At 42.0% G+C, this 23,727-nt stretch overlaps 1 protein-coding gene across 2 annotated transcripts in view; it reads right to left on the bottom strand.

The window, feature by feature from the left end:
* CYTH3 (cytohesin 3) overlaps positions 1-23,727 on the bottom strand; it is a 108,449-nt gene that overhangs the window by 30,890 nt on the left and 53,832 nt on the right. The gene's annotated exons all lie outside the window — the stretch shown is intronic.

The following is a 23,727-nucleotide window of genomic DNA, read 5'->3' as shown; positions in this document are numbered from 1 at the left end:
CAAAGTGCTGGGATTACAGGAGTGAGCCACCCTGTGGTTTTCTTTCTTTCTTTCTTTTTTTCAGATGGGAGTCTCACTCTGTCACCCAGGCTGGAGTGCAGTGGTGCGAGCTCAGCTCACTCCAACCTCTCCCTCCCGGGGTCAAGCAATTCTCTTGCCTCAGCCTCCCTGAGTAACTGGGACTACAGGTGCATGCCACCACACCCAGTTAATTTTTTATTTTTAGTAGAGATGGGGTTTCACCGTGTTGGACAGGCTGGTCTCGAACTCCTGACCTCAGATGATCTGCCCACCTCAGCCTCCCAAAGTGCTAGGATTACCAGCGTGAGCCACCAAGCCCAACATTTTTTTTTTTTTTTTTTTTTTTTTGAGACAGTCTCACTCTCTCACCCAGGCTGGAGTACAATGGCACGATCTCGGCTCACTGCAACCTCCACCTCCCAGGTTCAGGCAATTCTCCTGCCTCAGCCTCCCAAGTACCTGGGATTACAGGTGCCTGCCATCATGCCCAGCTAATTTTTTGTAGTCACACTGCTGTTTTCTCAAGCAATCCTCTATGTCAAGCAATGAATGAGGAAGGAACTACAATTTACTGATCAACTAACAGGTCATCTGCATTAAACACCCCAAATAACTGAGAGCAGCCATTATTATCCTCATTTTATAAATGAGGAAACCAAAGCCAGGGAAAGTCTAATGATTCTTTCCCAGGAGAAAAAGAAAAAATATTTGAAGAAATAATGGCTAAATGTCCCAAATTTGATGAATGACATGAATATACACCTCCAAGGTGCTCATCAAACTCCACGTAGGATAAGCTCAAGGAGATCCAAAGTCATGCAACGTGCTATTGGGTGGTCTGGTAGCTCAACGATGTCATCAGTAACCCAGCCTGTTCATCGTGCCTTCCAATGTGTCAGTTTCATCCTGAAGTCTGTCTCTTTCTCGCTCTAGGCTTCCCCCAGCAACTGAAACTACATGCTTCCTTAGTCCTATGTCTCTCTCAAGAGTGAGAAGGCTTCCTTCTGAGAAGCCCATAAAGTCTATGCTCTATTCTCCTTGGCTCAGCCTAGCTCCACCTGACATTTTACTGTGATCGGCTAAAGAGCACGAGTGGAATGAATGCGCACCACACTTAGCGTTGAAGGAGAAGAAACACAAAGAAATCCAGATCAAGAGATAATGTGAGAAGCAGGAAAGAATGAAAGCCAATAAAGAATTTCAACAGGCAGAAAACCAACATAGAATGCCCAGAGAGATCAAATAAAATAAAGAAGCAAGCAGGCAAGCAGGCAGTTCTTGAATCTTCAAAACTATTACTCTTATGCATCTGAGAAAGCATCTTTTTTCTTTTTCTTTTTTTTTTGAGACGGAGTTTCACTTTTGTTGCCCAGGCTGGAGTGCAATGGCGCGATCTCAGCTCACTGCAACCTCCACCTCCCACGTTCAAGTGATTCTCCTGCCCCAGCCTCACAAGTAGCTGGGATTATAGGCATGCACCACCATGCCCAGCTAATTTTCTGTATTTTTAGTAGAGATGGGGTTTCACCGTGTTGGCCAGGCTGGTCTCGAACTCCTGACCTCAGGTGATCCACCCGCCTCAGCCTCCCAAAGTGCTGGGATTACAGGCGTGCGCCACGGCGCCCAGCTGCATCTTATTTCAATATGGCAAAAAGTATATCTAAAAGTAACCAGCTGACTGACACTATCCTGTTAACTAAAAAGTAAATGTACCTGAAGATTCAAATCAAGTCTGTCAACAACATTTATGAAAAGAATTTTCTTCTGCTGAGCTCTCCTGTGCAGATATAGGAAAACAAGGGCCTGCAAGGGGAGAGCTTTAATTCAAGCATCAGCATACATTTCTGTTTCCTTTTTAAGAAAGTCTATCTACAGTTTCTCATCCTCCCTGAGGATGAGCAGGGTTGGTTGTTAACACAGCGTGAAGACGTACAAAGTGAATCTAAACACCAGAATGATTTAACTCTAAAGATCCTAAAATACCTTTTAATCGGAATCAAAGGATTTCCTTGATTTTTATCTTTCAGTAATACCTATCTTTTCCTACCCCCTTAGGGCCCTAAGGAGTTTAATAAGCACTAGCCGTTTACTTTACCAGTATTGCAATCAGAATTTCCATGTCTAAAAGAAAATTTTGTACAGTGGGACAAAGACATAGTGGCTGTGTAGAGAAATGTCCTTATTTTCTACAGATTCATGCCATAGTATATAGGGATATGCTATTATGTCTATACTTCGAAATACTTCAGCAAAAAAAAGAATTGAGGCTGAGCGCGGTGGCTCACACCTGTAATCCCAGCACTTTGGGAGGCCGAGGTGGGCGGATCACCTGAGGTCAGCAGTTACAGACCAGCCTGGCCAACATGATGAAATCCTGTCTCTACTAAAAATACAAAAATTAGCCAGGTGTAATGGTGGGCACCTGAAATCCCAGCTACTTGGAAGGGTGAGGCAGGAGAAACACTTGAACCCAAGAGCGGGAGGTTGCAGTGAGCCAAGATCATCCCATTGCCCTCCAGCCTGGGCAACAAGAGTGAAACTCCACCTCGAAGGGGGAAAAAAAAGAACTGAGCAAAATTGTAACAATTATTAAATCTATTTGATGCATTATCCATTTTACATTCTAAGAGTCTGAATTTTTCATATTAAAAAAAAACTTAAGTTTCAAGTATTTGGCCAGCTATAATGGCTCACACCTGTAATCCCAGTACTTTGGGAAGCCAAAGCCAGAAGTTTGCTTGAGGCCAGGAGTTCGAGACTAGCCTGGGCAACACAAAGAAACTCTGTCTCTACAAAAAAACAGAAAAGAAATTAGCCAGACATGTTGCGCATGCCCACAGTCCCAGGTACTCAAGAGGCTGAAGTCGGGGGATTGCTTGAGCCCTTGAGTTTGAAGATGCAGCGAACTATGATTGTGCTACTGCACTCCAACCTGAGTGACAGAGTGAGACACTGTCTCTTAAAAAAAAAAAAAGGAAAAAAAAAAACTTTCAGGTATTAAGTGGCTAGTAACATCTGTAGCAATATCACTCAGGATATTTGGGGAAAGCATTACTAGGAAGTAACAGAATGATCCTTGACACATGAAAAGGAATAAATAAAAGGAATAGGAGTACGTGATAAAATATTTCTGAACCAGTCTCTGTGGAGCTTGTCATTTAAGTACCCTGCTGTCCTACTGTGTCTTTGGACACCCAGATTGTATAGCAAATACCAACATTAGACCAGCTGTTTAGTGACGTTCTATCAGTATCCCTCTGCATCCAAAATAACTTTGCAGTCACAGAATCTGCTGATACACAGACAATTTCACACATGTGACCGCCATACTAAAAATGGGAAGATAAGCAATGTTCAGAGAAGGTGTCCTTAATTATCCAGATCTTTTCCACGGCAACAAACCAGCCTTCAATCAAAGTTATCTAAGGCTTGGGTTCACTTATTGACATCATGTATGTTTTGTTACTTGGACTCTGTTAGGTAAGAAGAAACAAAGGTCAAGTGGTTTTTTCCTCCCAAGAAATCTAGCAGTTTATTTTTGAATGGATAAAGTAATATATGGATATGGTTACAAATACACAAACATATAAAAAGGCATACAGTGAAAACTTCCCCTCCAACCTCAATAAAGCCACTAAAAAAAAAAAAAGGGCAGGTTAACTGGAAATCACTGGTCTGGCATGAAATCTCTAAAGCTGGTTGAATGCACCCACTACGAGCTTCCCTATAAAATCCTGACATTCCAGACACAGGCTAGGAAAAGGTCCTTCAGACTCAGTTCTCGTCTGATGGAGGAGGTTGGACACACTGGATTATTTCTAACAATGCATCAGGCTCTAAAAGAGAATGAGTCTGTGCAGCACATACGGTTTCGACATTCTTACTCTAATTCTTGATGGCAAATATAAATGTTTCCACAAGGAAAAAACAATGTGGAAAGAAGGCAGGAAATCCTCCATTTTAGTAAAAGGGTGCTGCCAGTGAGGCTTTACATAAGAATCAGGAGCAAATTCACTTCAGCCAAAATCCTTGCCTTTCTCAGGCACTAGCCTTCCACAAACTTAGATCTGCAAAATCACAGAGACTCACAGTTGTTGAGGTCTATGTTTTGGGTTCAGGTTTGTAGGAATTTAATTAAAGTACTTAAGTGTGGACCTTCTGCTTCCAGCCACAATGGAGTAACAGGGACTGGATTTATCCTGTTGCCTGAAATGATGGGGGTAGAAAAACAGCCAGGCACAGTGGTTATGTACCTGTAGTCCCAGCCACTGGGGAGTCTGTAGCAGGAGGATCTGGAGCCCAAGAGTTGAGGCTGGCCTGGGCAACACAGCAAGAACCTATCTCTAAAAAATAAACAATAAAAAAACAAGCCAACAAAATAACAAAATTCTACACCCTGCAAAATCTCTTTCAAAAATAAAGATGAAACAAAGACATTTTCAGATATAAAAACTTAAACTAATTTGCCACTAGCACATCTGCACTACAAGAAATGTTAAAGTAGTCCTTCATGCAGGGGGAAAGAAAAGATACCAGATAAAAATTTGTTACCGATGCAAAAGAATGAAAGTATTGTAAATGATAACTATGTGAGTGAATACTTTCCCTTCATGACAGATATCTCTTTAAAAGATTTACTGTTATTGTTTAAAGCACAAATAATAAAACATGTATTGGGTTAATAACAAATATAAAACAGAACAAAGGTTGGGAGGGAGAAAGAAAAGCACATTGTTATAAGCTGCTTATCCCACATGTGAAATGGTTAACATCATTTGATGGTAGACTGAGAAATGAAAGGTGTATATATAAATCCTAAGCCAACCACTAATAAAGTGTGCAATAATATGAAGAAATTCAGAATCATTCCCTTATTTACCATCTTTAATAAAATCTAAGAGCCCGTCAATTATAAGATGTATGCTTAATTTCAGGCAGTTTAAAATGTATACAAATTTGTATCTCAGAATCAATGAAAAATGGGAGATTGTCACACATACTCATATTAAAAAATAAGCAAGTGGTATCTCCAAGTTGATTCAGTACTAACTTTCAAGTTATAATAATAATCTAGTTATCTAACAGATTCCAATCTACCAAGAAGCTGCAGCTTTCTAGTTTACTGCTATAAATAGTGACACTCTGACACATTTTATATACACGTATATACAAACATACTTCCACGGAGTTCACCTGCAGTTTCATGACTTCTCCTGGAGAAAGATGGAGTTTCACAGGTATGAACTGTGGCCAGAACCCTCACTACGTTTTAGTCACTATAAGTCAAATGTGATAACACGTACATTGAACAAAAATTTGGTCATTTAACTCACAACTGCGTATTTTTGGCTACCTAGTCCTAATTGAAATTGATTCTCTTACCCTTAAGTTTACCTTTATTACTAATCAGTACTACTTTTTGTTGTGATATGGAGCTTTTTAGATTTTTGGTCAGTTCAGAGACTGGCCAATTCTGCAGGAAACCAAGAACACTGGCAAAGCATGGGCTCTGAGCACTGGTCCCAGTTAATCCACTACATGGAAACTCTACAAGGAGCCGTGGTTTAACACACACAGAAATAACACCTATCTCATAATACTGTTATACCTAGCAATTTAAACTGGTTATTTTGAGAAAGGATCTTGCTCTGTCACTCGGTCTGGAGTGCAACAGCACAATCACAGCTCACCACAGCCTCAACATCCCAATCTCAGGTGATCCTCTCGCCTCTGCCTCCTGAATAGCTGGGACCACAGGCACGTACCACCATGCCCGGCTAACTTTCAAATTGTTTTTGTAGAGACAGGGTCTCACTATGTTGTTGTCCAGGCTAGTCTCAAACTCCTGGGCTCAAGTAATCCTCCACTTTGGCCTCCCACAGTGCTGGGATTGTAGGTGTGAGCCACCGTGCCTGGCTGAACTGTTAAATGAGCATGAGTTTCTGGAGACTGCTGAAGCAGTACGATGACACGCAGAACCAACGGGCAGGCTCTGAGCTGCCAGGGGCTGCGCTCTGCCTCTTCTCACCACTCGACGGTTATGTGACCTCAGTGGGTGATAAAGCAGCGTTCAAACTATGACATCCAGGTGGTAACAGGGCAGTCACGTGTTAGCAACAATGGAAAGGGCCGGGTGAGTGGAGTGCTGCAGCTAGCCAGGATGCTGCACTGAGCTGCAGGGGCGGGCAGGAAAGCCGCAGAGGCTCCAAGGGCCCAATTCTCGCCACTTTCTTGGAACCTTCTTTCTTGTCATTTCTCCTCAGTCTCCATGTGCTGATCTTTACCGTTCCAGGACACTGGTTCCTTGCCCAGCCTTCTTTGGATTAGGTGAAAGGTAACATTTTCAGACACAAACTGGAGTTGGCCACTGGTGCACCATTATCACTAATAGAAATTCTTAAATAAAGTTCAATCAAGAGAAGGGATCCAATATAGGAGGTGTGAGCAGCAAGAGAAAATGATGAGCACTGGTTTCCATAAGTAAATCTAAAAAAAAACCTGACTGTGTAAGATAATAACATCTCATAGAATGAGAACAGAACTAAAATGCTCAACAACAACAGCATGTAAATAAGAAGGGAAGTAGTCTGCTCTAAAGTTCTTAGGGTTCGAAGGCGGAGGGGATACATGATTAACTTCAGACTTGGCAAGTTAAGAATGCATACTAAAATTTCTAGGGTAAGCAGGAAAGGAATGGAGCTCAAAATGCCCAAATTGGGAAAGGGAAATTAAAACTGGAATGAGAAAAAATAATCCAAAAAAAGGCAAGGAAAGAGAAAGAGAAACACAGAACAACTGTTAGAAATACAAAATGCAAAATATTGGGTGCAGGAAAAAAAATCCAAATATACTGGTCTTTACCGTGGTAGACAGAAAAACACATCCATGGTATTTTGTGGTTCCACCTCTCAAGAAGGGAAGTCTACTTCCCACTGTTTTCTCTGGACTGGGTTTGGGACTTCCTTTGACCAAGAGAAGATGGCAGATGTGACAGTGGGCAGGGCCCAGCACCCAGGCCTCAAGGTTTTGCCCCTCCCCTATCCTGGAACCTGAGACCACCATGCCCTGGGCCAGCAGAAAATAAAATCCACTGTGTAAAGAAACCACACGGAAGAGTCCCTGAGGTCCCAGCTGCTGCAGCACCTCAGCCAAGGCCCCAGACGGACGCGTAAGGGAAGTCATCTGGGATGGGCTCAGCCCCCGGCTGGCCTTCCAGCTGAATGTGACAATGTGGGTGAACCCAGACAAGAGCAGCACGTGAACCGCCAGCCAACTTGGAAATTCGGCTGGTGAGACAACAGGCCATTGCTAGTTTTGTTTTTTGTTTTGAGACGGAGTTTCGCTCATTGCCCAGGCTGGAGTGCAGTGGTGCAAATCTCAGCTCACTGCAACCTCTGCCTCCCGGGTTCAATCGATTCTCCTGCCTCAGCCTCCTGAGTAGCTGGGATTATAGGCATGCGCTGCCACGCCCAACTAATTTTGTTTTTTTAGTAGAAAAGGGGTTTCTCCATGTTAGGCTGGTCTCAAACTCCCAACCTGAGGTGATCCGCTGGCCTCGGCCTCCCAAAGTGCTGGGATTATAGGCGTGAGCCACTGTGCCCAGTCAAGCCATTGCTGTTTTAAGCCAATTCCTTTGGAGAAGTTTGTTATGCAGTAAGAAGTAACTGATACATTTACAATGAACATAAGTGAAAAAAAGGAGTAAGTTTTAAAACTTGGACTTAAAAACCAGAAAAAAAAAAAACCATCTCACTAAATGCTCTTTAAAAGAGGCACATTTAAAACATACAAATACATAAAAGTTGGTAAAAGGGTAGAAAGTGATATACCAGACAAATTCTTACCAAAAAAAGTTGGTACCGCTATAAGAAAAAAACAGGCAAAAAAAACCTTAAGAAAAATAGACTAAAGCTATGAGTCACTAGATAATGACATTTTGTTCAGTTATTCACAAAGTCAGAATTTATATGCATCTAACAAAATAGCCTCAAAATACATAAAGCAAAAATTGACAGATGTACATGTAAAAATAAAATTTTTCCCAAAGGCAAAAAAAAAAAAATGTTGAAGATCTTACCAACACAATAGCAAGCTTGATTTAATGGACATAATATACTTCACTGATTGTAAGATGTGCTTTTTTTCACACTTTAACATATTTGAAGTGAATTGTGACACTTACATATCATTGCCTACATAGCTGTGAATCTGATTATTGCTAGAGGCAAAACTAAACAACTGCTACACCTTAATGTTTCATGCAAAAACAAAATTTAAGAATAATCTGATGAAGGATTATGAGTCTAGTCATTGCCACACATTATTCACTGATACTTTCTGGTGAGATCAACAAAGACTCAGCACAAAATTCTGCAAAACATTAGAAAAAAATCGAGGAGACAATATAGGAGCACTCTTTAAGAACTGCTGTGTCACTAATGCCTTCCATGGTGACAGCACTCTGTAGAAAAACACAAATATCAACTATTCTGAGTAGACAACTTATTCAGGAGTGGGAATCTGTAGATAAGCTTCAGGAACACCTTGACCAGTAACTTACCGTACTCATATTTCACTTTTTTTTTTTTTTTTTTGAGACGGAATCTCGCTCTGTCGCCCAGGCTGGAGTGCAGTGGCCCAATCTCGGCTCACTGCTAGCTCCACCTCCTGGGTTCACACCATTCTCCTGTCTCAGCCTCCGGAGTACCTCAGTCTCCTGAGTAGTTAGGACTACAGGTGCCCACCACCATGCCCGGCTAATTTTTTGTATTTTTAGTAGAGATGGGGTTTCACTGTGTTAGCCAGTATGGTCTCAATCTCCTGACCTCGTGATTCGCCCGCCTCAGCCTCCCAAAGTGCTGGGATTACAGGCATGAGCCACCCTACCCGGCCTCATATTTCACTTTTTATATATGTTCACAATAGTAAAAAAAAAAAAAAAAAAAAAAAAAGAAGAAGAAGAAGAAGAAACCAACATTGAAATAATTTGGAAAAAAAAAAATCAGACAGTATAAAGATTCTAAGTGAGAAGGATTCACTGCTCTTGGTTTAGGTGCCAGCTTTTTTCTTCTTAATGGAACATAAGCTAATGACACATCTTACAATTGATACAGACAGACTCGATGGGATCATGGCACCCAACAGGTGTGCAATATACAGTCAAGCACATGTGAAAAAAGAAAGTCTTAATAAATTTCAAAGGATTGGTGTAGTGGAGATGAAGATGTTTTGCTCAATCTCTGAAAATTACATCTCCAGATCCTCTTATAATTAGGCTTCCAAAACGAACGAAGCTCTGCCAATCAGAGGCAGTGTACAGGATTCAAAAGAGAGCAGTGAAGCAGAGGTCCTCATCCTGCCCTTTTACACAGGCTGCTGCTCAGCTGGCCCACAAAGATGTGAAAGGTGAGGATTTTCTGGAACAACTTTCTATCTAGTGTTCGTTCTTTAGATTCCTAGGAATTGAGAGTTCATTCCAGCAGCTGTGGCCTCTTGATTCAGGTTCTGTGGACCCCGCCATGGCTGGGGATGTGCATGGACCTCCACGGTTGCAGGAGTTGCCTAGCAGGTGAGAATTCCTCTGGTGACTTGATTCTGGAGAGCCAAGCCAGGGCCCACTCCTTTAGCCAACCCATGGCTCCCCAATCAAATCATCCCTTCCTGCTCAAAATACTTAGAGTGCTCTATGTTTCTTGTATCGAAGTATAACTGAAACTATTGTTGTCATAAAGACCACATTATCTGAACACAAAACAATCAAGTTAGAAATCAATTGCAAAACAGTGACTAGAGGATGAGTGCAGTGGCACACGCCCTGTAATTCCAGAGCTTTGGGAGGCTGAGGTGGGTGGATCACTTGAGCCCAGGAGTTCGAGGCCAGTCTGGGCAACATGGCGAAGACCCTGTCCCTACTAAAAATACAAAAATTAGCCAGGTATGGTGGCGCACACCTGTAGTCCGAGCTACTTGGGGGCTGAGGTAGGAGAATTACCTGAGCCTGGATGATCAAGGCTGCAGTGAGCCATGATCATGCACTCCAGCCTGGGTGACAAAGCAACACTCTCTCAAAAAAGCAAAAACAAAAAACAGTGACCAGGAAAACTCATTTATTTGGAAATTAAGAAACACAATTCTAAATAAATCATTGGTCAAAGATAACAACGTAATGTAAATTAGAAAATACCAACAAAGGCCAGGCATAGTGGCTCACACCTGTAATGCAGAACTTTGGGAGTCCAAGGTAGGCAGATCACCTGAGGTCAGGAGTTTCAGATCAGGCTGGCCAACATGGTGAAACCCCATCTCTACTAAAAATACAAAAAATTAGCCAGGCATGGCAGTGCACGCCTGTAATCCCAGCTACTCAGGAGGTTGAGGCAGGAGAACCACTTTTTTTTTTTTTTTTTGAGACGGAGTCTCGCTCTGTCGCCCAGGCTGGAGTGCAGTGGCGCGCTCTCGGCTCACTGCAAGCTCCGCCTCCCGGGTTCACGCCATTCTCCTGCCTCAGCCTCTCCGAGTAGCTGGGACTACAGGCGCCCACCACTACGCCCGGCTAATTTTTTTGTATTTTTAGTAGAGACGGGGTTTCACCATGGTCTCGATCTCCTGACCTCGTGATCTGCCCGCCTCGGCCTCCCAAAGTGCTGGGATTACAAGCGTGAGCCACCGCGCCCGGCCCAGGAGAACCACTTGAACACAGGAGGTAGAAGTTGCACTGAGGCGAGATCTCGCTACTGCACTCCAGCCTAGGCAAAAGAATGAGACTCCGTCTCCAACAAACAAACAAAAAAACAAGAGAAGAGAAAGATAATGTGAAAATATTACTTGTATACTACAGCTAGAACAACTTAGAAAATCACAACTTAAGATGCTACCACAGCCTGGGCAATATAGCAAGACCCTGTCTGAAAAAAACCAAAACACATTAGCCAGGTGTGGTGGTACATACCTGTAATCCTATCTACTTCAGAGGCTGAGACAGGATAGCTTGAGCCCAGCAATTTGAGGGTGCAGTGAGCTATGATCGGGCCACTGCACTCTAATCTGGGTGACAGAGCAAGGTCCTATCTCTTAAAAAAAAAAAAAAAAAAGCTTATTTTAGAAAATAATTTTGTTGAAAAATGATAAACTAAGCACTCATCTTTAAAAATTAGAAAAACAACTGCTTAAACCCAAAAAAGAAAATAATACAGAAATCAATTATTAAAATGCAATCAAGTATAGCCACTTTGGAAAACAGTTTGGCAGTTCTTCAAAGTTAAATCAGTTTGCATTCCAGTGATTCCACTCTAGTTATATACCCCAAAAAGTAAAAAACATATGTCTACACAAAAACCTGTACATGAATGTTCACAGCAACACCATTCACAAATAGCCCAAACAACTTAAATGTCCATCAACAGATGAATGTATTTAAAAATATATGGTCTATATATACAATGGAATGTGATTCAGCCATAAAAATGAAGTACTGATACATGCTACAACACAGATGAACTCTGAGAACATGATGCTAGGTGAAATGAGCCAGCCACAAAAGACCACATATTGTATGATTCCAGTTATAGAAAACATCCAGAGTAGGTCAAGAACAGACAAAACTAATTTGTGTTGATAGGAATCAAAACAGTGTAATCTGGGGAGGCAGAAAGCACTGCCTGAAAAAGGGCATATCAGAGCCTCCTGTGATGTTGCAAATGTCTACTTCAATTTAGGCAGTAGATACACAAGGGTGTGTGTACATGAATAGATGGAAAATAGCTTGAGTTCTAGGTACACTTAACATTTGGGAACTTTACTTACTGCCCTTAAAAGCCTATGTCTGAATAACTGATCTCTTTTAATCCTTAACAGAAACAGGGAAGAATTTCCTGAAAAAGACACTGAAATAGCATTCTAAGAACATACCAAACACTAACAGAACCAATGCTAATTGCCCTAGGATGACTTCAGGACAATCCAGTCTAAGGTACAAACATGAGTCAGGTGGCCTCACTGCCACCTCTGCCTTATATCCTGTGGCTCTAAGATACAAAGCATCAACTAAAGGGCAAGTGCCAGCAGCGTTTCAAGGGACAATGGGGGGAGACAATTTTTTTCTTTTTAGAGAGATTACTAACTACAGAATAAATGCTTCACAGAATCTAAAACCCATCAATTTTAAGTAAATCATAATTTTTATGTCCTGTTTAAAAGAAAAAGCACCAACACTACAAACTTTAAGATGCCATACCATAAGACACATTCCAATTTCACAGAAATTAAAATGTGCAACTTTTTTTTTTTTTTGAGATGGAGTCTCACTCTGTGGCCCAGGCTGGAGTGCAGTGGTGCGATCTTGGCTCACTGCAAGCTCCACCTCCTAGGTTCACGCCATTCTCCTGCCTCAGCAGCCCAAGTAGCTGGGACTACAGGCACCTGCCACCAAGCCCGGCTAATTTTTTGTATTTTTAGTAGAGACGGGGTTTCACCATGTTAGCCAGGATGGTCTCCATCTCCTGACCTCGTGATCCGCCCGCCTTGGCCTCCCAAAATGCTGGGATTACAGGTGTGAGCTGCTGCGCCCGGGCTAAAATGTGCATCTTAGAATCAGTGATATACAGATATAAAGAATGCCTACTTTTTAATGGAATAGCATTTAATTCGAACTTGATGTTTGAGTCAGGTGGAGTGGCACACACCTGTAATCCCAGTACTTTGGGAAGCCAAGGGGGTTGGATCACTTGAGACCAGGAGTTTGAGACCAGCCTGGGCAATATAGGCCACAGTGAGCTATGATCACACCACTGCACTCCAGCCTGGGTGACAGAGCAAGACTCCATCTCAAAAAACAAAACAAAAAAAAGGCTGGGCGCAGTGACTCATACTTGTAATTCCAGCACTTTGGGAGGTCAAGGCAGGCAGATTGCTTGAGTTCAGGTGTTCAAGACCAGCCTGGGCAACAGGTGAAACCCCATCTCCACAACAAATACAAAAATTAGCTGGGTGCGGTGGTATATGCCTGTAGTCCCAGCTACTTTGGGAGGCTGAGGTGGGAGGATGGCTTGAGCCCAGAAGGCGGAGGTTGCAGTGAGCTGAGATCATGCCACTGCACTACAGCCTGGGTGACAGAGCCAGACTCTGTTTTGGGGGGGGGGGGGGGGAAGGTGTTAGGAGCAGATAAAAAAGCCATTAATAACTGTTCTATAGGATGATACTTTTGAGCACTACAGTTCTTATTCTTCCAAGACTCCTTCTACCTTAGGTATATACATCTATCTATTGCTTCTCAGACTTTTGGCTAAGATCAAGTGTAGGTATACACATCTATCACTGGATAAGGTAGTAAGAATTTTTGTACACTACAAAGATGACAGATAAACTTAGCAATAAACTAGCAATCAGGGCAGTCATTGCAAGTTTTTTAAATAACTTCTTTGTATTTACATGGTGTTACATGTAAAACAAACAAATATGGTGTTACAACCCTACCCAAATCAGCCTTTTGGACTCATATATAAACATCCTCTTGACAACAAACATGCCAACCCACAATTGCTGCTCTTCCTGTTTGGTGATGCAGCCAACCACCAACAAGCAATGGAAGAATCACTGTAGTGGCATGTGTCTTACCAAATGCAGTAGTCAAGGACAGTTTATTCCCCAGTTCCATACAGCAAAACTAAACCTAAGGGCCAAGGACGTAGCCAGCTCCTTGGGATCCTTGGAAAAAGTGCTTCATTCCAATCATTCATTCTAGCTCATTTTCTTTTCTGTTTTTGAGAGGTGGTGGCAGGATCTTACTGTCACCCAGGTTGGGAGGGCAATGGCCCAATCATAGTTCACCACAGCCTCCAACTCCTAGACTCAGGCAATCACCCTGCCTCAGCCTCCCAAGTATCTGGGACTACAGGAGCCTGCTATCATACCCAAGTATTTTTTTTTTTTTTTTTGAGATGGAGTCTCGCTCTGTCGCCCAGGATGGAGTGCAGTGGCATGATCTCGGCTCACTGCAAGCTCCGCCTCCCGGGTTCGTGCCATTCTCCCGCCTCAGCCTCCCAAGTAGCTGGGACTACAGGCGCCCACCACCATGCCCGGCTAATTTTTTGTATTTTTAGTAGAGACAGGGTTTCACCGTGTTAGCCAGGATGGTCTCGATCTCCTGACTTCGTGATCCACCCACCTCGGCCTCCCAAAGTGCTGGGATTACAGGCGTGAGCCACCATGCCCGGCCAACTATTTTTTATTTTTGTAGAGATGGGGTCTTGCTATGCTGCCCAGGCTGATCTGAAGCGATCCTCCCTCCTCAGCCTCCCAAGGTGTTGGGATTACAGGTGTCGGTCACCATGCCTGGCCCAGAGTTCATCTTCTGTAGCAGTTTTTTATAACATAGTCTAAAGACCTTCTCCATCAGAAACACTTGGAAGTACTTGTCTAAAATAGAGTTCCTAGACCCTATCCCAAACCTACCAAATCAGAACCTCTGGGTATGAAGGCCAGGACTCTGAATTTTAACAAGCTTCCCAAATGATTTTGTTGAACAGGGAAATTTGAGAAGCACTGCTAAAATACAGCACTGAATAGATAAGTCCTTAAATCATGAACGCAATAGATAAGAGAGGCAATGTGACACAGTCAGTCTTGCAGCTGGACTTGTCTCAAATCTTCTCTCTGCCACTTACTAGCTCTGCGTCTTTAGGCAGAGTGTCTTTTACCTAACCTCGCTATGCCTCAGTTTCCTCATCTGTAAATGGGATACTACTACTATCTGAAGCTAATCAAACTCTCTTCTTGAATATTACTAGAAATTTCAAATTAAATACTGCATCTCAAAACAAATCAAAACAAAAAATATTGTAAGATCTTGAACGATGACTATGTTGACCTCAGTCATGAAAAACTAGTAATAGACATTGAGACTTTCTACCCTAGCTAACTGAAAAATAGAGTAAAATAAACAACTTCTGAGATCAAATCTGAATAACTGAGTTTCTTTCACAGCCAGAAGCTGTCGTTGGCGGTGCGGGGGAACAGCTTCACAAATGCACGTGACTAAAAACCATGTGAGGACACTTTGGAAGACAGTTTGGCAGTTTCTCTCCAAGCTCAACAGCCTTACAATACGATCCAGCAACTGCCCTCCTTGGAATTTACCCAACTGAGTTGGAAACTATGTCCACATGAAAATCTGCCATAAATATTTATAGCAGCTTTATTTATAATTGCCAAAAACTGAAGCAACCAAGATCTCAATAGGTGACTCGATAAACTATGATGCATCCAGACAATGAAATATTATTCAGTCATAGAGATGAGTTCTCAAGCCTTGAAAAAACATAAAGGAACTTTAAATGTATATGGCTAAGTGAGCCAATCTGAAAAGGCTACACATTGTACAATTTCAACTAGATGGCCTTCTGGAGGAGGCAATGCTACTGAGACAACAGAACGATCAGTGGTTGCCAGAGGTTCAGCGGGACACGGAGAGGGATGAATAGCTGAGCACAGGGGACTCCTGGGTGGTGAAACCCTTCTGTATGATATGGTAACAGTGAATCCATGTCATTATGCACCTGTCAGAACCCCAAGGACCCCAAAAGGAAATCCTATTGTAAACCATAAACTTCAGTTAGTAACAAGGTATCAATATTGGTTCATCCATTGTAAGAAATGCACCACACTAATGTAAGATGTTAATAACAGGGAAACTATGAGCTGGGAGGCGGCGAGCAGATGGGAACTCTATACTGTCGGCTCGATTTTTATGTAAATCTAAATTAGTTCTAAAAACTAAAGTCTATTAATAACATTTTTAAAGTAGGGATAATGACATCCAAAGCTACCAAATAATTCTCTAAGACAACTTTGTGAAAGTCATCTCTGACAATTTAATCAACCCAAACTCCCAACAAGTCCTCTTGAAGATCCGACAGAAGATGAAAGAAGATTCCTTATGAAATTTCAAATGAGTTTTCAACTACCATGTCAGGGAGATGTCACCTAAAATTTAAGATTAGATTTTATCCTTTCCGTTGAAGTTTTTTCAAACTCTTTGGCCTTGAGAACTTAAGTTGGGAAGATAAAAACATTTTTATAACTAATTTGCTATATCCATAGGTGGAACTTTGGCTAAAAATGCGTGAAATCTAAGACAGTGTTCATGCTGCTGGTGTCCCCAAAAGAAACCCTCGGTGCTTGTCAGTCATTTTTTTCCAATCCATTTCATTAACTCTGATGGATTCTGACACAACTTCACACATCATCTGGAGTAGTGGTGCCAGGCTTGGGAAAGCAGTAATTTTTCCCCTCAGCATCTTTAACTAAGTATCTTCCAAGAAAACAGTTGGGCATATTGCCTTCACTGATAGAGCTGTTACACTTAAAATGCTTAAACAGCACCAAAAAGTGGGTGAGGATTAATCTTTTGTAAAACCTGAAGTATTCTATTTGATATTTGATCACAAAATGGAGAAATCGATATTCTGGAATTTTTTCTCAATTTCCTTTCCAAGTGAAGTTTTGGCAGTACTCACGAAAATATAAATCAAATCATGTCTCTTCCCTGCTTAAAACACATATGACTTCCCACTGGGTTCAGAATAAAATCCAAGTTCCTCACCTGAGCCTACAGTGCCCTCCCTGATCTGACCCCATCTGCCACGGGGGCACCATCCTCTCCGGTGAACCACTCTCCTGAGCACCTGGCTGGCTCCAGCTTCCTCCAGCTCCCTTGCTCAAAGCAGGCCCTCCCTGATCACCCTGTCTAAAGGTCAGACTCCCAGCTCCCTGCACAATCACTTTCTATCAGACATGGCAGTTGTATTTCTTTCACAGCACTTTTTACCCAGAGTGTTTTGGAAGCAGAACAGGATGATGGCTGAATATGCACGCTGTGGATCCACACTGCGGAGCCTGACTCCTGGCTCTACCACTTCATTAGCTGTGCAAGACCGGACACCTGTGCTTTGCTTTTCTCATTTCTAAAATTTTAAAATTTTTAATTGTGGTAAAACACATAACACAGCTGGGCACAGTGGTGCACACCTATAGTCCTAGACTCTTAGGAGACTGAGGCAGAAGGATCATTTGAGCCCAGGAGTTCAAATCCCAAAGTGCTGGGATTACAGGAGTAAGCCACGGTGCCTGGCCTAAATATATCCTTTTATTTTTAAATGTACAACTAAATTATTATTCACTATAGTTACCCTGTTGTGCTATCAAATATTAGGTCTTGGCTGGGCACGGTGGCTCATGCCTGTAATCCTAGCACTTTGGGAGGCCGAGGCAAGTGGACCACTGTGGCCCAGAGTTCGAGACCAGCCTGGCCAAAATGTCTCTACTAAAAATACAAAAATTAGCCAGGTGTGGTGGCTTGCACTTGTCATCCCAGCTACTCAGGAGGTTGAGGTACAAGAATCACTTGAACCCGGGAGGTGAAGGTTGCAGTGAGCTGAGATTGTGTCACTGCACTCCAGCCTGGGTGACAGAGTGAGACTCTGTCTCAAAAATAGATAAATAAAAAATACTAGGTCTTATTCATTCTAACTAATTTTTTGTGCCCATTAACCATCTTTATCTCCCCTTTACCCTTCCCAGCCTCTGGTAACCATCCTTCTACTCTCTAACTCCATGAGTTCAATTTCAACCATTTTTTTTTGAAGCAAGGTCTCCCGATGTTTCCCACACTGGAGTATGGTGGTGCAATCATGACTCAGCGGCCTTGAACTCCAGGGCTCATGCAATCCTTCTGCCTTGGCCTTCTAAGTAGTGGCTACAGGCATGTGCCACCAGGACTGGCATCCATTTTTTCTTACGTGTCCAGTTCAGTACTGTTAAGTATATTCACACTGTTTTGCAACCATCATCACTATCCATCTCTAGAACTTTTTCATCTTGCAAAACTCTGTACCCATTAAATACTAACTCTCCAATTCTCCCTTTCCCCAGCCCCAGGCACCCACCATTCTACTTCCTGTCTCTATGAATTCAACTACTCAGTACCTCACATAAGTAGAATCACACAGTATGTGTCTTGTGACTGGCTTATTTCACTTGGCATAAATATTTAAAAAAAGTCCTCAAGGTTCATCCATGTTGTGGCATGTGGCAGAGTTTCCTTTTTTAAAAACAAATTATTTTCGGCCGGGCGCGGTGGCTCACGCTTGTAATCCCAGCACTTTGGGAGGCCGAGGCGGGCGGATCACGAGGTCAGGAGATCGAGACCACGGTGAAACCCCGTCTCTACCAAAAATACAAAAAATTAGCCGGGCGTGGTGGCGGGCGCCTGTAGTCCCAGCTACTCGGAGAGGCTGAGGCAGGAGAATGGCGTGAACCCGGGAGGCGGAGGTTGCAGTGAGCCGAGATCGCGCCACTGCACTCCAGCCTGGGCGACAGAGCAAGACTCCGTCTCAAAAAAAAAAAAAAAAAAAAAAAAACAAATTATTTTCAATTTTTTTTTAAAGATTAGTCAAATGCAGTAGTGAGAAGGGAGGAAAGAGTAGAATAAGGAGTTAGACCTGTAACTGAACAATCGAGATAACTTACTACCTTCAGACCAGCCTTCCTTCCTTTGTAAGGCTGAGGAATATTCCACTATATGGAGAGACCACATTTTGCTTATCCATTCATCTGGCCATGAACACTCTGGCAACTTCAGCTCTTGCCCATTGTGAAGGGCACTGGGGCAGTGCTATTTTTAATTTTTGGAGGAATCTCCACAGTTTTCTACAGCAGCTGCACCATTTTACATTTCCCACCAACAGTGCACAAGGTTTCCCCTTTTCTGCACAGTCATCTCATCTTTAATAGGGATAACAGCGACTACTGCACCTGGAAGTGCCGTGTATTAATATTATTAGTAGCATCCCACTGACTTATTGTTTAGTTTATGTCTCCTCCTATAAGAATGTCAACTCCCAAAGACAGGGTTCTTGCTTGTCTGGTTCATTATTAAATTCCCAGCACCAAGAACCGTGACTAGCACATAGTAGGAACTCAGAGATATCTGCTGAATTATCAGACTACTCAGAACACAGCCTTTTCACAAAAGGTGCTCCAGAGATGAGATGTATGTTTATTAGCTCTTTGCAATTAAAAGAGCTATTTCATTCATTTTCATGGTCTTCGTGAATTCCTGAAAATATACCCCAGCACTATCCGTTGTTGCATGGTATAGAAAAGAGTTTGGGGAAAGGCAGAACCTCCAACACCATTTTAGTAAGATTTCCACAATTTTGTGTCAATCTTAAAGTCAAGAGGGCTTTAATAACATTGGTGCCTATCTACAACAACGAGGGCTCTGATTCCATTCTTTGCAATACAATCTCAATCCCAGTAAAGTGTCCCCATGGTTTTTTTTGTTGTTGTTGTTTTGCCATTGTCTTTAATTACCCAATTTGAAAAATTTAATCTCCTTGGCCCTCAACCCCCAGGAGCCTTGAGAACCAATGGTCTAGGGAAGCACAGTTCCTAAGTGTGACTATCTCACAGCTTTGGTGCTTTCTTCGGGTGTCTGAAGACACAATCTCATGCACTTTCCTAGATTCCTCAGTTAATTCAAGATTACACCCAAGCAGAAGATTAACACTGTTCCTTGGGAGCCAGCAAGGCAGGAACCCACCACAGAGGCCCAGCCCAGAAGACTGCCCATTCTGTCTGGATGTTCTCTCTGCCCACCAGGAGAACTCGGCTCCATGAAGTTTCAGTGCTTCTCAGCCACATATGCATCAGAGCACAGGAGTTCTTCTCAGCATCCTTTTAGGAAGGCTCACTGGAGTGCAGGGAAAGCAGAGTGTCACAGACTCCCCTGACCTTGTAAGAGGAACTAGAGCTTCTCAGAAGACATATTTTGATTCAAAGTTTTTATAGGGCCCATCTTGGACCATACAAATAAGAGAAATACAGGTCCAAAAGATAAAGTACACTGATACCTCCAGCTTTGAAATGTCTAAAAAGTAAGATGGATTGATGGGTCGATGAGAGACGGATAAACGGACATGTGATAAAGCACACACAGTGAAAGGTTAACCGTGGATCCTAGGTGGGGAGTTTACACCTAAGCCACTGTATATCCTTTCAACATTTTTGTATACTTGAAATTTTTCATACTAAAATGTTGAAAAGTATTTTGAAAATTGAAAACATAAGAAATAAATTTTAAAAGCCTTGACTATTAGAGAACTGTACAGATTTCTAAATGATTTTAATGGCATTTTCCCTTAATTTTGTGTATAAGGAATGCTTTAAAAAATACTTTTATGTTCTCTTCAAATATTACTAAGTATTCCTAAATAACCTACAGCATCTGGCTCTTCAAAACCATACAAACTGGTGCTTTTTCCAAAGAGAAGTGTCATTTTCAGCCCTGGAGTTCCCCACTATGAGAGCTGGTACCTAAGAGAGCCACATTCCACCTGGCCTAGGAATGACCTTAGAACAAAACAAACTGAGCATACTCTCACCAAACCATACAAAACAAAATTTTTAATAAGCAAAAATAACTTGCTAGTTCAAGAGACAAGTAGAGCCTGTAAGATGTGTTGTTTTCTCCTCATCTAACCTAAAGGACACATGCGATTGACAAGATTTCCCACGGTAATATCAAATTACCAACTATGATAAAAACTGATGCCAAAGCGAATATTTGCTCTGTGAAAGGCTGTGGTTCCTTGCAACCACAGGCAAAGAGCTGCCTAGTCATACTCTTAGTATAAAGACAACAGTATTTTCTTATCTTGATTTTGATTGACTTGAAAAAAAAGACTAAGGTTATTTCGGTAAATTTTTAAAAAGAAAAATTTAGACAGAACTCACCTTACACAAAACTACAGAGTTATTTGCGTGTGAAGAAAATGGGATAGGATGCCCCCTCTTCCTCTGAGAATTCTGTTACTTCAAGTGTTCTGAAAGAGTACTGGTCAGATTTTAAAACACCACTCCACAACGTGGAGCATGTGAGAGTTGATCAGGAAAATTGCAGCTGAGCAACACCAGAAAGTTCTTCCTGATTATTCCCCCTGCTCTAGTGACCCAAGAGCAGAAGATGCTCCATAGTTCAGGGGCACTTGATAGTCCAGAAACATACAGATAATTTCCCTAAAGACAAATGAGGACAGGCCAGGTGCGGTGGCTCACGCCTGGAATCCCAGCACTTTGGGAGGCTGAGGCGGGCGGATCACGAAGTCAGGAGATCAACACCATCCTGGCTAACACGGTGAAACCCCATCTCTACTAAAAATACAAAAAATTAGCCGGGCGTGGTGGCGGGCACCTGTAGTCCTAGCTACTCGGGAGGCTGAGGCAGGAGAATGGCGTGAACCCAGGAGGCGGAGCTTGCAGTGAGCTGAGATTGCGCCACTGCACTCCAGCCTGGGCGACACAGCAAGACTCCATCTCAAAAACAAACAAACAAGACAAATAAGGACAAAAAGGGTGGGCTAGAAAAACATTTTTTAATGGGTGAAAACTTCTAAATTTGGCAAAAAAACATAAGCCTACGAATTCAAGAGGCTAAACAAACTTGAAACAGGATAAACCCAGAGACCTATGCCAAGACACATGATACGCATTCTTCTGAAAGAGAAAAAAGCTTGAAACCAACCAGAGAAAATAACACCTTACTTATACAGGAGAAAGATAATTCAAATGACAATGGGCTTCTCATCCAAACCACAACAGCCAGAGGAAGTAGCAAAACATTCTTCAAGTGAAGAAAGGAAAGAACTGTCAACTCTGGATTCTGTACCTCGTAAAGTTATCCTTTGGGAATGAAAGGGAAATTGAGACATTCTTAAATGAAGGAAAACTAAAAGAATTTGTCACCAGTAGACCTACCCTAAAAGAATGGCTAGAGGGAGTTCTCTAACTAGAAGGGAAATGATCAAAGAAGTCATCTTGAAATATTAGAAAACAAGAACAAAAGAAACAGTAAAAATATGTGGAAGTATAAAAAACTTTCCTTCTCCTCTTGGGTTTTCTCAATCACATTTGATGGCTGAGGCAAAAACTAACACCATCTGATGTAGTTCTCAATGTATACAGAAGAAATATTTAAGATTATAAATTGGAGACAATAAGGGACACAGAGGGAGGTAAGGGTTCTACACTTCATTTGAACTGGTAAAGTGACACCACCAGTAGATGGTAATTATATAAATATATATTAATAAATATATTACTTATTATACACACATATATACATATATGCAAACATACACCTAGAGCAACCATTTAAAAAGCTATACAAAGAGATATATGCAATCAAAAACATAGAGGCCAGGTGCAGAGGCTCATACCTGTAATGCTAGCATTTTGGGAGGCTGAGGTGGGTGGATTGCCTGAGCTCAGGAGTTTGAGACCAGCCTTGGCAACACCGCAAGACCCCATCTCTACAAAAAAAAATCAAAAACTTAGCCGGGTGTGGTGACGCACACCTATGGTCCCAGCTACTCAGGAGGCTGAGGTGGGAGGATTACTTGAGCCTGGGAGGCAGAGGTTGCAGTCAGCCAAGATCACACTACTGCACTCCAATCTGGGTGACAGGATGAGACCCCCTCTCAAAAAAATGTGTGTGTATGTATATATACACACATACACATACATACACACACATATGTCAAACTGGAATTCTAAAAAGTCTTCAAGTAACTCATAGGAAAAAGAAAACAAAAAGCTGAACAGGAAAAAAAAAAGAAATGGCAGACTTAAGCCCTAATATAATTGATAATGACTTTTTTTTTTTGGTGTGACTGAGTCTCACTCTATCACCCAGGCTGGAGTGCAGTGGCATTATCTCTGCTCACTGCAACCTCTGCCTCCCAGGTTCAAGTGATTCTCCTGCCTCAGCCTCCCAAGTAGCTGGGATTACAGGCGTGTGCCACCACACCCAGCTAATTTTTCTATTTTTAGTAGAGACAGGGTTTCGCCACGTTGGCCAGGCTGGTGTCGAACTCCTGACCTCAGGTGATCCCACCAGCCTCGGCCTCCCAAAGTGCTGCGATGACAGGCATGAACCACTGCTCCTGGCCGATAATCATCTTAAATGTAAAATACCTAAATATAAATGTTAAATATTAAAAGATTGGCAGAGTAGAATTTAAAAATTATACATGACCCACCTAGATGCTGTCTACAAAAAACTCACTTCAAATACACGTATGTTATATTTGAATATATTGGCTGAAGGTAAAAGGATGAAAAAGATATCATGCAAACATTAATAAAAAGAAAGCAGGTGTGGCTATATTAATAAAACAGCTACGGTAAACTTCAGAGCAAAGAAAACTACCAGAGACAGATATTACATAATGATTAAAGGGTCAATCCATCAAAAAGACATAACAATTCTAAATGTATATGCACCAAACAAAGCTGCAAAATATGTGATTCCAGCAACAACAGAGCTGAGAGAAATCAATAATTACAGTCAGAAAATTCAATGCCTTTCTTTCTTGTTAATAATTAACGAACCAAAAAATTAGCAAGTACAGAGAAGAACTCACCACCATCATCAACCAACAAGGTCTAAGAAAGATTATAGAACACTCTCACCAACAGCATAATATTCATGTTTTTCAGGACCCCACACAAAATTGTAGTAGGTTGAATCATTGACCCCCAAAGATATCCAGGTCCTAATCCCTAGAACTTGTGAATGTTAACTTATATGACAAAAGGAACTCTGCAAATAGAATTAAGAATTTTAGATTAAAAAAAAATAGATGGAGAACG

Source organism: Hylobates moloch, unplaced genomic scaffold, assembly GCF_009828535.3.
Source record: "Hylobates moloch isolate HMO894 unplaced genomic scaffold, HMol_V3 SCAFFOLD_1, whole genome shotgun sequence".
Classification (NCBI taxonomy): domain Eukaryota; kingdom Metazoa; phylum Chordata; class Mammalia; order Primates; family Hylobatidae; genus Hylobates; species Hylobates moloch.
The sequence above is the reverse complement of the archived record's forward strand: the minus strand, read 5'-3'. Positions and strand labels throughout refer to the sequence as shown.